Consider the following 14,821-nt stretch of genomic DNA (forward strand, 5'->3'; position numbering starts at 1 on the left):
TTTCCATCAGTTTTTGTGCAGGTTGAATGTGAATATGTGTGATTAACATCCACTATGTTTTAAAAACATGAAACATTAATAAAAACACATCAAAGAACCAAACTAGCAGCATGTCTCTCTTGAGTTGCTAGCACCCACTTTAGCACACAGTTCACGGTTCCCAGCCTGATTTCTCTCTATTAAAATGTGATCCCTGTCCTGTGATGATTCATCTCCATCGGATTATTTTGTTGTCGAGGTTTTTGAAGTCGACTGTAAAACACTGCGTCCCCTTTTGTTACTTTTTCAGACCTCCGTCATTCATTACTCGAGAAGACTCGATCCATAATGATAGCGCACGTCTGTCATGCCGTATGTTACGTGACTTCCAATCCAGTAATATGTCATTGATTACAAGAAAAAACACCAGGGAGGGGGAGGAGGAGGAGCAGCTCGGATTAAAGTCAGGCAGTCAACAAGCTTTTGTCTTCTCTTTTCGTAGAAGATCGTGATAAAGCGATCTCTCAAAAATGACAGATCGTCAGCTTTGGAGATCATAAGACAGTTTTATATCGTCATATCGCCCACCCCTACTCAGAAGTGGTGCAAAAATATCCTGATAATCACGGAGGATAATTATCATCCACAGCAGGTGTTTATTATGGATGAAACAGAGATATTCTGGATAGAGATGCCCTCTCTAATTTAACTGATGAAGGAAGAAGCACGTACTTTTTTAAAGCACAGAGAGACAGAACTCATGTAAAGTGTGCAGTCTGTTGTTCTGGATAAAAAAAAAATATGTTGAACAATACTCTAATGTTCTTTAATAAATGTTTACAGAGCACGATCAGAAGTGTTTTTGAGGAGTATGGATCGGTAACGGACATTCTTCTGCCGCGGGGATGGGGGTGAGATGGAGACTGGGGGTTCTTCATTTTCTAGGATTAAACGAATTCAGGTAAGGTCTCCAGTCCCTAAACCCAGTGAATAAGGGGGGAATACTGTACTACTAGTTGTCATAATATTCTTAAGCAAGAAGATGGTCAAAAAACGTCCAAATAGCTAAATCAATAGTTAGTATTAGTTTGTACAAAAGAACATATTAAAACGTGTGAAATTCTGCATACTTTCAGCTAGAGCTCTTTGTGGTCCAGATGACTCCGACCATATTAATGTGTGATTCCTTCCATGACAAATGTGGACAAAGGTGGACAGGATTTTATGTCTGCCATGGACATTAGTGAAACTCAAAAATCAATGATAAGAAAAAGTTCAGTGCACTGTCTTGTGGGGTCCAGATGACTCCACTTTTAATGTAATCAAACCAAGGAGAGCGGAAGGGTTAAAAATGTTTAGCAAATACTGGGGTTTTTGTAAAGGTAATTTGGAGTTTACCTTATATTTTAGCATGCTAGCTGATTTTGGCTAATTTAGATGTTTTTCCAGTTTTTTAGGCTAATTTTGAGTTTAGATAATATTGAAGCAATATGCTAGCTATTCTGGAAAAATTAGAAATTGTATAATTAAGTAGGCTAATTTGACATTTGGCTAATAATTTAACATTATGCAAGCTGTTTTGGAAAGATTTTTGTCTTTTTTTTTTGGCCAATTTGATTTGTATCTAATATTTTAGCAAGTTCTGGCTTTAGCATTTTCCGATATCAGTTTCAGCCTTTTTTTTTTCTAGCTATCAGTTTCAGCATTTTTAGCTATCAGCTCTGGCATCTTCAGCAGCCACATTCAGCTACAGCATTCACACTAGAATTATCACTGGTAATGCCATATTTCTAGTTCTAATGTAACTTTGGCCAATAAATCAATGTACACAGACTTGGGACTGACACAGTACTACACTGTCTTCATTAGCCCAGTAAAGTTGACAATCTTCTGTGCAGTCCATTTGCATAAATCACATCTATGTGAAGAGCAGAAACTTTGAATGTATTTGTAAGGGCGCATCTTGAATTTGTGTGTTCATGTGAGGAACTGAATAACAGCTGAGCACAGGAGTAGCTGACACCGACAGGCCTTTCATTTTGTTTGAAGCATGCCACGCTGCAGAAAGTATAGGCCCTCACCATAAACAACAAGCTCAACAAACCACACCAGAGGAACCGTAGATCTAAACCGGCATGGCGGAGAAACGGCCAGCCTTCCTTTTTTAAATAAAAAAAACATCTTTCAGGAAGTTTTTGAGAAGTTAAACAAAACATGGACATTTTGAGTGTTGAAAACCCCAATATGCACAGCAAAGCAAGCATTCTTTTTTCATAAAGATACAAATCATGGTAATACAGTAATCACAGATTTTCTCTCTTTTTTCCACTTCTAACTGCTGTAGCTGCAGTAGGTTTTAATTAGTGGTTGTCCTTTAATAAGTGGCACGTCAAATGTGAAAAGAGGCGGTCAGAATGGCAGAAGATTTAAAAAATCAGCAACATGTGGAAAGGAGATGGAAAACACCTCTCCTCCCCAATCAAATGGTAAAAATGCTTGCACAAAAGGTTGCTCACTCACTCACAGATGAAAGATTTCTTTTTGAACTTTTCTATTCTAGTATCATAAAGAGGCAGAATGAGAGAGGTAAGGAGTGAATGGGTTAAAAGGGCGGGCAGATTACCAGAGGTGGAGGGAAGAAAGCAAACATCAAGCCAAGAGTGTAGAGACAGTGGTTAGTTATTCATGCCATATCAGAGCGACCAGAAAGCCAAAGAGCTAAGGCCCTGGGCCTGTAAACTCTTGAAAACCCACACCCCAAATGAGGTGCCAAGCCACAAGAAGCATTTGCGTCAACTGGGGATACAGAGAAAAAAGGGACAGGGCCCTTCTAATTATAGAGTATGGAAACGGAAGCACGGGGTGATTAGGAGTTAAGGCACTGTGGTCTGTTTATCTGGGAGCTTCCTCGCGCTCTCAAACTCTCTCTACCTCACTCTCCATTCCTTCTTTCATTCCTCTTTTTTCTTTCAGTTTTGGTCACGCCTTGGCTATCCAGTGGCTCCTGGGTTTCTGACAGATGGGACTTGGCTGGACTTCTGTCCTGGCCTGACATTTCTCCTCTGCTGATGGTTGAGTCTGGACTCCAAAAAAGTAACAACTGAGAGAGGCACGAGCTTTGTGAATGCCCAGGATTGGGGATTTTGCGGCAATGTTGAAATACAGAGGCCCTCGCAGAGAGGCGTCAGTCGGTTAGCCCACAGGGAGGCCAAATTAAAAAGCAGCAGGGCCGCTCGGTGGGTGAAAAAGGAGGGTTTCAGGGAAAGCGGAGGCTGGCCCAGGCAGACTTTGACACATCCTATTTATAACACCTTGTCCCGTGGGTTAGAGTGTCACTGACAGTGTTTTAGCAATAAACTACACCCACACACATGTATGATGACACAAAGACGCGCAGAGGCATAAGCATTCATGTACATGCACACAAACATTCACTATAAGGGAATGGATGACCTTTTATATGAGTGCAAGACATATATTCAAAAGGCGCATGAGGGAACAGATATAACTCTCTTTAATATTCTATTTTTCCATTTCTTTTCTTCTGCCAACAATGTTTTGCATCAGGCTGTCCTTTTCTGACTTTCCAAACAGAAAACATCTGCTCAATCACATTAACAGTGAGAGAATGATTCATTTAGAAACTGGTGAGCTCGCTTTGTGCATGACAAAAGCAGATGGGACAAAAGGGTGGAAGAGAAAGGGAGGAAAAGTTGAAGAAAAGCAGAGATAGAAATGAAAATAGCACTGAAAAAAGACAGTGATTTCTCCACTTGGCAGCATAGAAGGCCACAACAAAACCAGTAAGCTTTCTAATTAACAGAACTAGGCTCCAAAAAGCTTTGAAAATCGGGGAAATCTCAAATTAAGACCATGTGGAAGGAATAAAGCTCACAAGATGGAGTACTTGGGGGATTCAGATTGCTTTACTGTTATTTGGATACATAGACTTCAAAGCAAATGATCCCAGAAATGGAAAAGTAGCCGTCATGAGATTAATCTTTGGAGTTAATGAGAAGGACAACACTCTTGTGTATGTGGTTGTAGAGATGCTAAACAATAACAAAAAAAAATCACGTTGCATTTCAATATGGAATCAAACCCATCTACAGTGAAAATGCCAAAAAAAAAAAACTACCATGACCATCAACAAAGCATTGCTAATCATTTACCTACCCGCATACTTTCCACCACCAAGCTGTCTACCATCTGCTGGGCACCACCAGCATCTATTTTGGATCTTACACTGTCAAACTCAAAGTTTTTGGCCTCGTCCGTAATTACATCATTAATGTGCTGCTCTCCCAAACCCAGCACCAACAGTGGTACAACAGCATCCTTTAATCCTTTCTCCACCATGTCTCTGCACAAACAGCTTCCCTGTTTCAACCTGCAGGGCTTTGGAATCAGCATCCCTCATGGAAGAAGAGGTAAAGGCTACAAAACAACATTAAACAACTAGATGAAAAGAAGCCTATGGTTCATTAAATGTGGAGTGGGCTGAATCCAATGGTTGTGTTTTTCTATGAGCTCCACAGGAAGACCACCTACAAACATTTACATAATAGTAGATATGAAAAAAGGTGTTTGTGTGAGGCTAAGCTACTATTAGTTTGATATTACCATGCTGGAAGGCCGGCTCTGTTAACGGGGCAAAAGTCACCTGCCTTTAAAGTTGTGCCGACTCACAAATGCAGGAACCGTGACAGTCCAGATCACAAAGCATGAATATTTCCAAAGCAGGGCTCCAGGCTCATTCTTTTATCAACTTAAGCGGAAAACACACGACTCGGACACATTTATTTAAAGAGTTTACATCTTTGCAGACTTCCTGTGTGAATGGTTTTCAAGAGGAGCCATTTTTATTTTATGAAGCAAAAATGTTTAGAGAGAACAGCACTAATGGTCAGGCATTCACAGAAATGTTGACATTTTGTAGGAGCACACATGCTTTTTTAATCTCCAAGAATCAAAAAGGATATGACCACAATTTACAGACATTAATCTCAATTCCCAGGGAACATTATTTCTATTTGTTAGCTATATGTAGTTTATGGACATTTATGGATAGTTGTTTTGACAAAATTAGACATTTTTTACAGTTTTTTTTTATATAATTTGGAGCATTATGCTAGCTGTTTTGGAAAAATTAGACATTTTTCAAATGTCAAACAGTCAGTATACTTTCTATTCCTCTTTTATCGTTAATAAAAGAATGACAAACGCATCTACAATTTACAAAAGAAATGGAAAAGAAATCAGAAAAAATGGCTTGAGGAATATTTGTATCTCTATAATTGAGAACATCCAAGTGTTTTGTGATACTGAACAGTTAAAACAATCTCGCCATATCTCTAAATGTTTTTTTCTGCCTTTGGGATTTACTTGAGAAAATTGCAAAGAGCATCATTGAAAAAGTAAAATAAAAAAACTATGATAAACCTCACTAACCTTGGAGAATTTAGGGAATATTCAGACACTAAAGCCAGTGTTTTTCTTTTTCCAAGGTCAGCATGAAAAAGCCAAAAAGCCCACAGTGGGCGCGCAGAGTAAATACTGTAAATCACATCTGAACTGGCTGTGAGTGCTAATTACTATCTTGGTGTGAAGACATGATTCAGTCCACACTAAATATGCAGCTATAAATGTGTGGCTAAGTGAAACTGGTTGTGTGTGGGAATTTCCCTCGTGTTCAACATGTGCATGTGGGTCCAGGGTTTTTTAGCAACGGCCCAGCTCCTCCACACATCAATGAGGAGAGAAAGAGTTATTAAACCATGGAACACTGCCTTCATGCTGCAGCTGCTTCAATGGTGGGGCATAACGGGTAAGGCTATTCATTAGACTGGCATGTTACTAAACCAGGGCTATGGTTTATGGGACAGTTCTGTGTGGGGAGAGACTCAGCTTCGACTCCTCTGCCATTACCCTGGGCTTTGATGGGTTATTCAAAATGTCCATATTCAGAACATTTTAGCAGCTACAAAAACTGTTTTACGAGACCAAAAAGGGCAATGAACATGATTCTTACAGATAGGACACACAAACACAGTAAAAACAAAAAAAATATATTTTTGCTTGGCTGGTTACAAAAATGTTGATATGTTTAGTTACAAAAATATAGATCAAATAAACCCTCAGTTTATACATAAGGATATTCACAACTAAACAGGAATAATGGGCTGTATTTTATTGCATTAGTGAAAATTAGAGATTTGCTTTCTATGTGAAATTCTTGGTCTTATCCCTCATCATTTAAACAATTAAAAGACTGGGATTTGAATTACTGTAGCATATCAAAACAAGTGTTTAAAAAGACCTCTTTTTACTGACAGGCCAATTATGTGGCTCTGAGACGAACAAAACTCAGCATTATGTTTCAACAGCAGCCACACAGTTCATTTATTTAGATGTGTATGTATTTGGTACAGCACCCTTTAGTGGCGTGTTCTATTGGGTTTAGGTCTGGAGATACTTCAGAACCTTGATATGCTTCTTATTGAACCACTCTTTGGCTATTCCTTGTGCTGTCTTGTGGGGTCCAGATGACCCCATTCCAATGTAAAAATGCCTAGGATAGCACAAGGGTTCCCCTGGCTGTGTGCTTCGGGCCATAGTCATGTTGGAAGATCCAGCTACGGCCCATCTTCAATGCTCTGACTGAGGGAAGGAGGTTGTTCCCCAAAATCTCACAATACATGGCCCCAGGCTGAACATGTGCTGGTTTAAGCAGGGGGACCTTCCGTGTCATGAATGATTTCAAACCATGACATCACAGTGTATTACCAACAGTAACCATGGAAACGGTGGTCCAAGCTATTTTAGGTCATTGACCAGCTCCTCCCATGTAGTTCTGGGCTGATCCTCACCTTTCTTTGGATCATTGAGACCCCACCAGGTGAGATCTTTCATGAAGCCCCAGCCTGAAGGAGACTGACAGTCATGTTTAGCTTCTTCCATGTTCAAATTGTTCCAACAGTGGATCTTTTTTCGCCAAACTACTTCACAATCACCCCGTAGCCCTTTCTAGCCTTGTGGAGGTCTACAATGTTGTCTCTGGTGTCATTGGACAGCTCTTTGGTCTTGGCCATTTTAGTAATTGGAGTCTTACTGATTGAATGGGGTGGACAGGTATCTTCATGCTAGGGATTCCTTTCTGGAGCAGATTAAATAGCCTGGTAGAAAGTCCCTTAAACAACAATAACCATCATATATCTGTGTTTTTTTTAAGCATTTCAAAAATCTGTAGCAGGTATAGCTTCTAATTTTATGTCAGTCCAGCTTCTAAAAGAAAGAGTTGCATCAAACAAAATCAATTCAATTCAAGATTACTGCTTTGACAGCTAAGTTTGGATTGAAATGCTGGTAAGTTTTTCTCTCATGCCTCCTATGAGGGACACAAAGGGTTCAAAGACACAACTGTTAAAAATGAATTAGCTGAATCTACAACTCCATCTAGTGCCAATCACAAGAACTCTTGCTGGACAATATCTCCACCCTCAAAACATGAGAGAATTTTGAACTTGGCATTGTACCTAATAATCAAGTCAAGGATCATTAAACACAAATGGAAAGGACGAGACGTGAAAGAAAACAAGCACACATACTGCAGCTGTTAAAGAGAGCACTTTGCCACTGCACTGCATCTGCGCCCCTCTAATTACACCACTAGGAATAGATCCACAGATCCAATGAAACGCCACAAAGCGCCAGTCGCCACACCAGAAACTGGCAGTCTTCTGTCCAGCCTTTGTAGAGACTCCAACACACACAAGTCACTGGGTTTTCTTACACAACACTTCCCAGCCAAAACCTTGAGGTTTCTGAGTTCTCTTTGAATAATATGATTGTTTCCGTCTTTCATATTTCTGCCATGTTGACCTTGACCACTGCAAACAAACTCTCAGAAATACATGGAAGGAAGTTCAACAACAGCCTGTACAACAGTCTTCTTTGAAGGACTCTTTTTCGAGAAACTCTAGCTATTCTGACCAAAATCTGCAGGGAAAAAATAGAAATAAAAAAAAAATAATAACAAAGTTAAGATCACTTAAACAACAAATACAAGCAGAAACAAATCCACACGTACATGAGGCATAGGGCTAAAGAACCCCCAATGAAATTTGATGTGAATTTTTGAACACAATTATGTTAAGATTCAATACATTATATTAAAGTTATGTTCATGACTTCTAAGATTTTTGAGTGTGTGAGGCACAAAAAGGAAGAGCTTTTCTTCACCATGAAAAAGGAGTCCAGTAGATCTCCCGTCTTGTTCCCCAGTGTATTAGAACCACACTTACAATCACATGAAAACTGGACATTTGTAGAGTGCAGACAACCTAACAATCTGACAGAGTAACCATAATTTGCTATAACACAACAAATTTCATATAATTCTCTATAAAAATGATTAGATATTTACAAACAAGCTTGTTGGATGTCTTGCTTTAAAAAACAATATTAATGTTGTTGCTTGCCTCTACAAATAAAGCTACAGATGGAAAAAGTATGTATAATTGCCATTTCTGCATGAAGGAGGCGTTACTCTTTATTAGGAAGAAGAAAGAAGAAATGTATTTATAAAGCACATTTTTAAGATAAAATACCACAAAGTGCTTTGTAAATAAATGATGTATAGGCAAAGAAGTTGAATTAAAAAAAAAAGATATTGAGTAAGATGCAATAAAATTTTTCTTCTGAAAGAGAAAAATATAATAAGAAATCATTTTGTGTTTGCATTTCCGAGTATTCCTCCTTTTAAACCGCTGTCACTCAAAGTCCCCGAGAAAAACTCTGTTTGAATTCCTGAACTTTCATACGTCACAATAGCTAGCTAAGCTGGGTGTAGCTGTAGAGGCCGGAGAAGATAATATAACGTCCCACTTCTGTGTAAAGGGTTGTAATTCAGTGAAAGGTCAGACTGATGTTAGTTTTCATTATTTTCCCAAAGAATCTGAGGAAAACATGGATTGGATTTATTGGTCACAGCAACGTCAATAATTATTCGATTATTTGCGGAAAAACAGGCATTTTATAACTGGACGGAGAGGCGGGTGATCGCATCGCCCACTCGTATTTTAACTGCGTCCAAGACGGGATGTTTTTTAAGTTGGCCTCACCTATTTAAAATGAAACTGAAAGTTAAATACTATCAGCCGTCACAAATATGCTGTCCACGTTTGATCCAACCCACAGAGAAGCCACCTTTTCCAGAACCTTGGCAAAAAAATGTCAGTTTTGATATTGGTCTGTAGTTACTTGGATCTGACGGATCTACAGTAAGTGAGGCCTCTTGAGAATTGGACTTAGCCCAGCTTGTTGGGAATAACCCAGTTGATAAAGAGACTTTATGAATCCACAACAACATGTGGACTGACCACATCAAGTGCATTTAAAAACAATAAAATTCGTATAACACTAAGTGGGAAAGATGAGAAGGTTTCCTCTTAGCTACTATTGTTCTCACATCTTCCGAGTTCACAGGCATGAAGAACGACTGAAAGCATAACAAAGGACCAACATTCCTGGTAAAATCTGCTCTTATATCTTTGAGCTTTTCAGGTAATTGCAGTCATCGGTTGACTGAATAGACACCTGCATCCCTGAAGGTGATATGATCTCATGCAAAGAGGATTTTAGGATTATTTTAGCTCACATTTACAAGTTTGGAAAAAATATCCTGATCTGGCCTCTTTTTCCTTCATTTAGTGAATAAATTCTTTTAAATGGAGTCTGTGAACTTTGTGAACTTCCACTTTTTGCGTTCTGCCTGGCGACACGATCTTCTAAAAGTCCTAATGCTCTCAGTCCTCCAGGGGGGGAAGTCTTTAAGTTCCTTAACATGTAATATTAAGATTTACAAAGGTAAGAAGAAATTTCTTTGTGCTAACTTTAGTGTGAAATGTGACATTGTAAAAGTTTCTTATTTTATAGAAGTTTGGACAGTTTTGTTTCCCTGATATTAGCAAGTATTTTAATTGTGACATGCTATTTCCAGGATTCTATCAAAATCATATGGGACAAGTGTCTTCAGAATAGGAGACTTTAAATTATGCTAAATCATCTTTCTTAAAAATGTTTTCCTCGTCATGCTCAGACGGAGCAGCTACATTTTTCATAAGTTTAGGTAATTGAGCAATTCTCTGACCTGGAGTATTTGAGGTTAGAGTCGTCTCTCAGCAGTGCCATTATTAACTTACAGAAGCATACTGTGGGAATCAAAGGAATAGACTAAGAGAGCCAAAAGATAATTGGTAAGAGTGGGGAGAGTTTAAAAATGTTTAGGTTGCAGCTTTGGTTTGTTTCAACCTTATTTTGTCCAAAAAATGTGCATGGAGAAAATATACTTTAAATCTTTCAGTCTATGACTATCAGAACTAGACAAAAGGAACATCAAAAACAGTGTTTATTGGACATTTTTACAGAACTTTTATATACAAAAAAATAAACATGTATGTGAGAAGGTTTATAACTATGGGTGCATCTTACCACTGGGGTTAAATTCCATGCAGGATATGGGTTTTTCATGTGCTGGAAAGTGAGCCACGACACCCTCTCCATCTGAATCCTCGCTCACCAAGACCTGTGAGGGTGCACACACAAACACATACATGCCCATTTAAAATCTTTTGTTTTATTTATTTTTTTTTTTTACAATGACAACATACAAACATTAAACTGTTGGATTTTTTCCTTCTTTTTTTATACTTTTCACATGTCCTGTCATTTAGATCAGTGGTCCTCAACCTTTTTGTGGCTGCAGACCTGTCAAACCCACGGCCCGGGGGTGGTGGTGGGATGGGTAGGAGGGGGTCATGTCAAAAGTGGTTAAAAACTATAGGTTTATTTTACTATTATAAGATCATCTCATTTAAAAAAAATGAAATACATGAACAAAATGTAACCAACAAATCAATTATTGATGCTCAATAGGAAACAAATCAGAATACTTTGAAGCTCAATGCAAAACCTTCAAGTGAAACATTTAACACAGAAGCATTTCTTACAAAACAGAAGAACTCAAACTCATGACTACGACTGATCGCCCCTCCCCCTGCATGCGCTTACCTGCACGCACCGCGCAACTCTACTTTTTTCAATTGAAGTATTTGCATGAGTCACGTTCACAACTTCTCTGAAATGTGCATCTGAATGGATGATCTTGTTTTGAGCATTTCTATGATAGAATTATTCATGAAAGTCACATCTTTACGTAGACAGGTACGGTGTATGGGAATCACCTGTTCTTCCATCTGTTCTTTTCCATTTGCAAAGAAAGGTTTCACATGCAACTTTTCTTGTGTTACACGCAAGATTTACGTCTCATTAAAAAAAAAAAAAAAAAAAAAAAGGTATAATTTATTATTTCTTCCGCAGTCCGGTGGCAAGGGATCCACTGACCGGTACCGGTCCGCGGCCCGGTGACTGGGGACCACTGATTTAGAACACAGAAGTATGAGTGTAAAAATGAAAAACTTTTGGAAGGGAAAATCTTAGAATATTTTTGATAGATAAGATTCACCACATCACCAAAACTATTGGCTGTACTGTCTTAACTCTCAAATAAACTGAAGTCTCATCCCATTCTTAACCCATAGAGTTCAATATGATGCTGGTCCTCCTTCTGCATCTATTCCAGCTTCTTCTCTTCTGGAAGGCTGTCTACAAGGTTGAGGAGTGTTTCTAGGAATTCTGGACCATTCTTCCAGAAGCTCATTGTTCAGGTCACAATGATCTTGGTGGAGAAGGTCTGGTCTCAGTGTCTGCTCTAATTCATCCAAAGGTGTTCTATAGGTTCAGGTCAGGACTCTGTGCAGGTCAGTACAGTTCAGACTCTGTCCTCCATGTCTGTATGGACCTTGCTTTGTGTTCTGGTGAACAGTCATGGTGGAAGAGGAAGACCCGCTCCAAACTGTTTCTACAAAGTTGGGAGCATGGAATTGTCCAGAATGTTTTGGTATCCTGAAGATTCAAAGTTCCTTTCACTGGAACTAAGGGGTCTGAAAAACAAGCCCACACCATCATTCCTCCTCCACCAATTCAGTCTGAAATGTCCCCTTCTCCTGCAACCTCCAAACCCAGACGGGTCCATCAGATTTCCAGATGGAGAAGTGTGACTCCTCCCTCCAGAGAAGGCGTCTCCACTGCTCCAGAGTCCAGTGACGGCGTGCTTTACTCCACTGCATCCACGCTTTACACTGTACTTGATGATGTGTCTGGATGCATCTGCTGCCATGGAAACCCATTCCATGAAGCTCTCTGTGTACTTGGACTGATCTGAAGGTCACATGAAGGTTGGAGCTCTGTAACAATTGACTGCAGAAAGTCTGTGACCTCTTTGACCTTCATCATCCTCTGACCTCTCTCCATCAGTTTATGTGGTCGACCACTTGGTGTCTGAGTTGCTGTTGTTCCCAAACTCTTCCATGTTGTTCTGATAGAGCTGACAGTTGACTGCAGAAGATTTGGGACAGTTCATGACATTTGTTGTACAGGTGTCATCCTCTGACAGTTCCACACTGGAATTCACTGAGATCCTGAGAGAGGAACATTCTTTCACTGATGTTTGTAAAAACAGTCTGCATGTCTGAGTGCTGATTTATACACCTGTGATTAGGTGATTAAGATACCTGATTCTGATCATTTGGATGGGGAGCCATACTTTTGGTAATATAGTGTATTTTTGTTTTTCTTTGTAAAGGAAAAACACTATAAAGTGATTAATTAAAATATCTGACCATAGTCTGCTCTGCATTGATGTTACTAAAGCCACTTCAGCTTTGTAAATAGAAACAAAACAGCAGACCTAAACTTAAAGAAAAAACAAGCAAAGGTGAGGAAGAAAAGGCAGAGGAGAACGGAGACCTAAAAAATGACATGAAGCAGATCACTGTATGGAACCATGGCGGCGCGCATTGGCGCAGCGGCTCAGAAGTCTCCCCTTCGGTGCAATTTTTTGTTGTTTGTGTTTTTTTTGTGTGCCTGTGTGACTGCATCGTGCTGGGCGAACATCATCTACTGCCGGAACGAGCTCCTGAAACTCGGAATACAGAGTGAGCAAGATGTCACAGCCGAATTTCTCCACTCCCATGAGATACCAGCGGACATAGCCAGGACGCCGGGCTCTTCGTGGATTATAATCCCCGTGGGAAGAAGGCGGAGGCGGCGGAGGGAAAGGAAGCAGAAACGGGGCTGCAGAGCTGGCGTGCTAGCAAAGCTCCGAAAGCGGCCCTTTAGACCACCGCTTCCCACCATTTTCCTTACAAATGCAAGATCCCTTGCCAATAAACTGGATGAATTAAAGCTTCAGATTGCTACAAACAGGACCGTAGGTGACAGCTGCGTTTTGCTCGTCACCGAGACGTGGCTCCACCCACTAATTCCAGATGCAGCAATCGAGCTAGCAAGCCGGGCAGCACATCGACATGACAGGACTAAAGACTCCGGTAAGAGCAGAGGAGGGGGGCTATACATTTATGTGAACAACAGCTGGTGTACTAACACTAAGACAGTTGCCAGTCACTGCTCTCCAGACCTAGAGTATGTTACTGTGAAATGCAGACCCATTTACCTTCCAAGAGAGTTTAATGTCGTCATGGTAACCGCTGTTTATATACCGCCGGATGCAAATGCTAGCTTGGCTCTTGGACTGCTGTATGACGTCATTAGCAGTCAACAAAGTACCTATCCTGAGGCAGTACACATCATCGCTGGGGATTTCAATCATGTAGACCTGAAAAAAGCCCTCCCTAAATTCCATCAGCATATTAAATGTGCTACCAGGGGAGTAAAGACGCTTGACAAGGTGTACACTAATATCAGGAGTGGCTATAGGGCTAGGCCTTTACCACATCTGGGCCAGTCTGATCACTTATCCTTACTGCTAATTCCAGTATACACCCCTCTCATCAAAAAAGCACCCCCCACAACAAAGACTATTAAGATTTGGCCTGAGAACTCCACTCAACAGCTCCAGGATTGCTTTGAAAGAACAAATTGGGACATTTTTGACTGTGAGGACCTGGAAGATCACACCTCAGCTGTGCTGAGTTACATTAAGTTCTGCACTGACTCTGTTACTACTGAGAAGTGTGTTAGGATCTACCCAAATCAAAAGCCCTGGATGACAGGACATGTCAGAGTCCTGCTGAAGGAGAGGGACAAGGCCTTCAGAAGTGGGGATGGAGCTCAGTACACTGCTGCAAGAGCTAACTTGAAAAAAGGCATCAGAGAGGCAAAAGCTGCTCACAAGAAGACGATTGAGGACCACCTCAGCAGTAACAACTTAAGGCAGGTGTGGCGGGGGGTGGAGGAGATCACAAGCTACAAATCTAACAGCCCTGCGGTTGATGGTGATGCCCTGTTGGCGGAAGAACTGAATAGCTTCTTCGCTCGCTTTGAGGTGCAGCAACCAACCGTAACCACATCTCACCCCACCGTCTGCGAGGAAGAGCCAATCCTGATGCTGGAGGAGCATAAGGTAAAACTAACACTCAGGAGGGTGAACCCGAGAAAAGCTGCGGGACCAGATGGTGTACCTGGGCGTGTCTTAAAGACCTGTGCGGATCAGCTGGCTGGAGTTTTAACCAAGATTTTCAACCAATCCCTGTATCAGCACTCTGTTCCACCCTGCTTGAAGTCCTCTATTATTGTTCCTGTGCCCAAAAAGACCATCAGCTGCCTGAATGACTTCCGTCCAGTGGCATTAACACCAATTGTTATGAAGTGTTTTGAAACTCTGGTCCGGAGTCACATTATCTCAAAGCTGCCGCCTGAATTGGATGCCCACCAGTTTGCATACAGAGCTAATAGGTCAACAGAGGATGCTATTGCCATGGCC

The sequence above is a fragment of the Oryzias melastigma genome, linkage group LG3 (genome assembly GCF_002922805.2).
Source record: "Oryzias melastigma strain HK-1 linkage group LG3, ASM292280v2, whole genome shotgun sequence".
Classification (NCBI taxonomy): domain Eukaryota; kingdom Metazoa; phylum Chordata; class Actinopteri; order Beloniformes; family Adrianichthyidae; genus Oryzias; species Oryzias melastigma.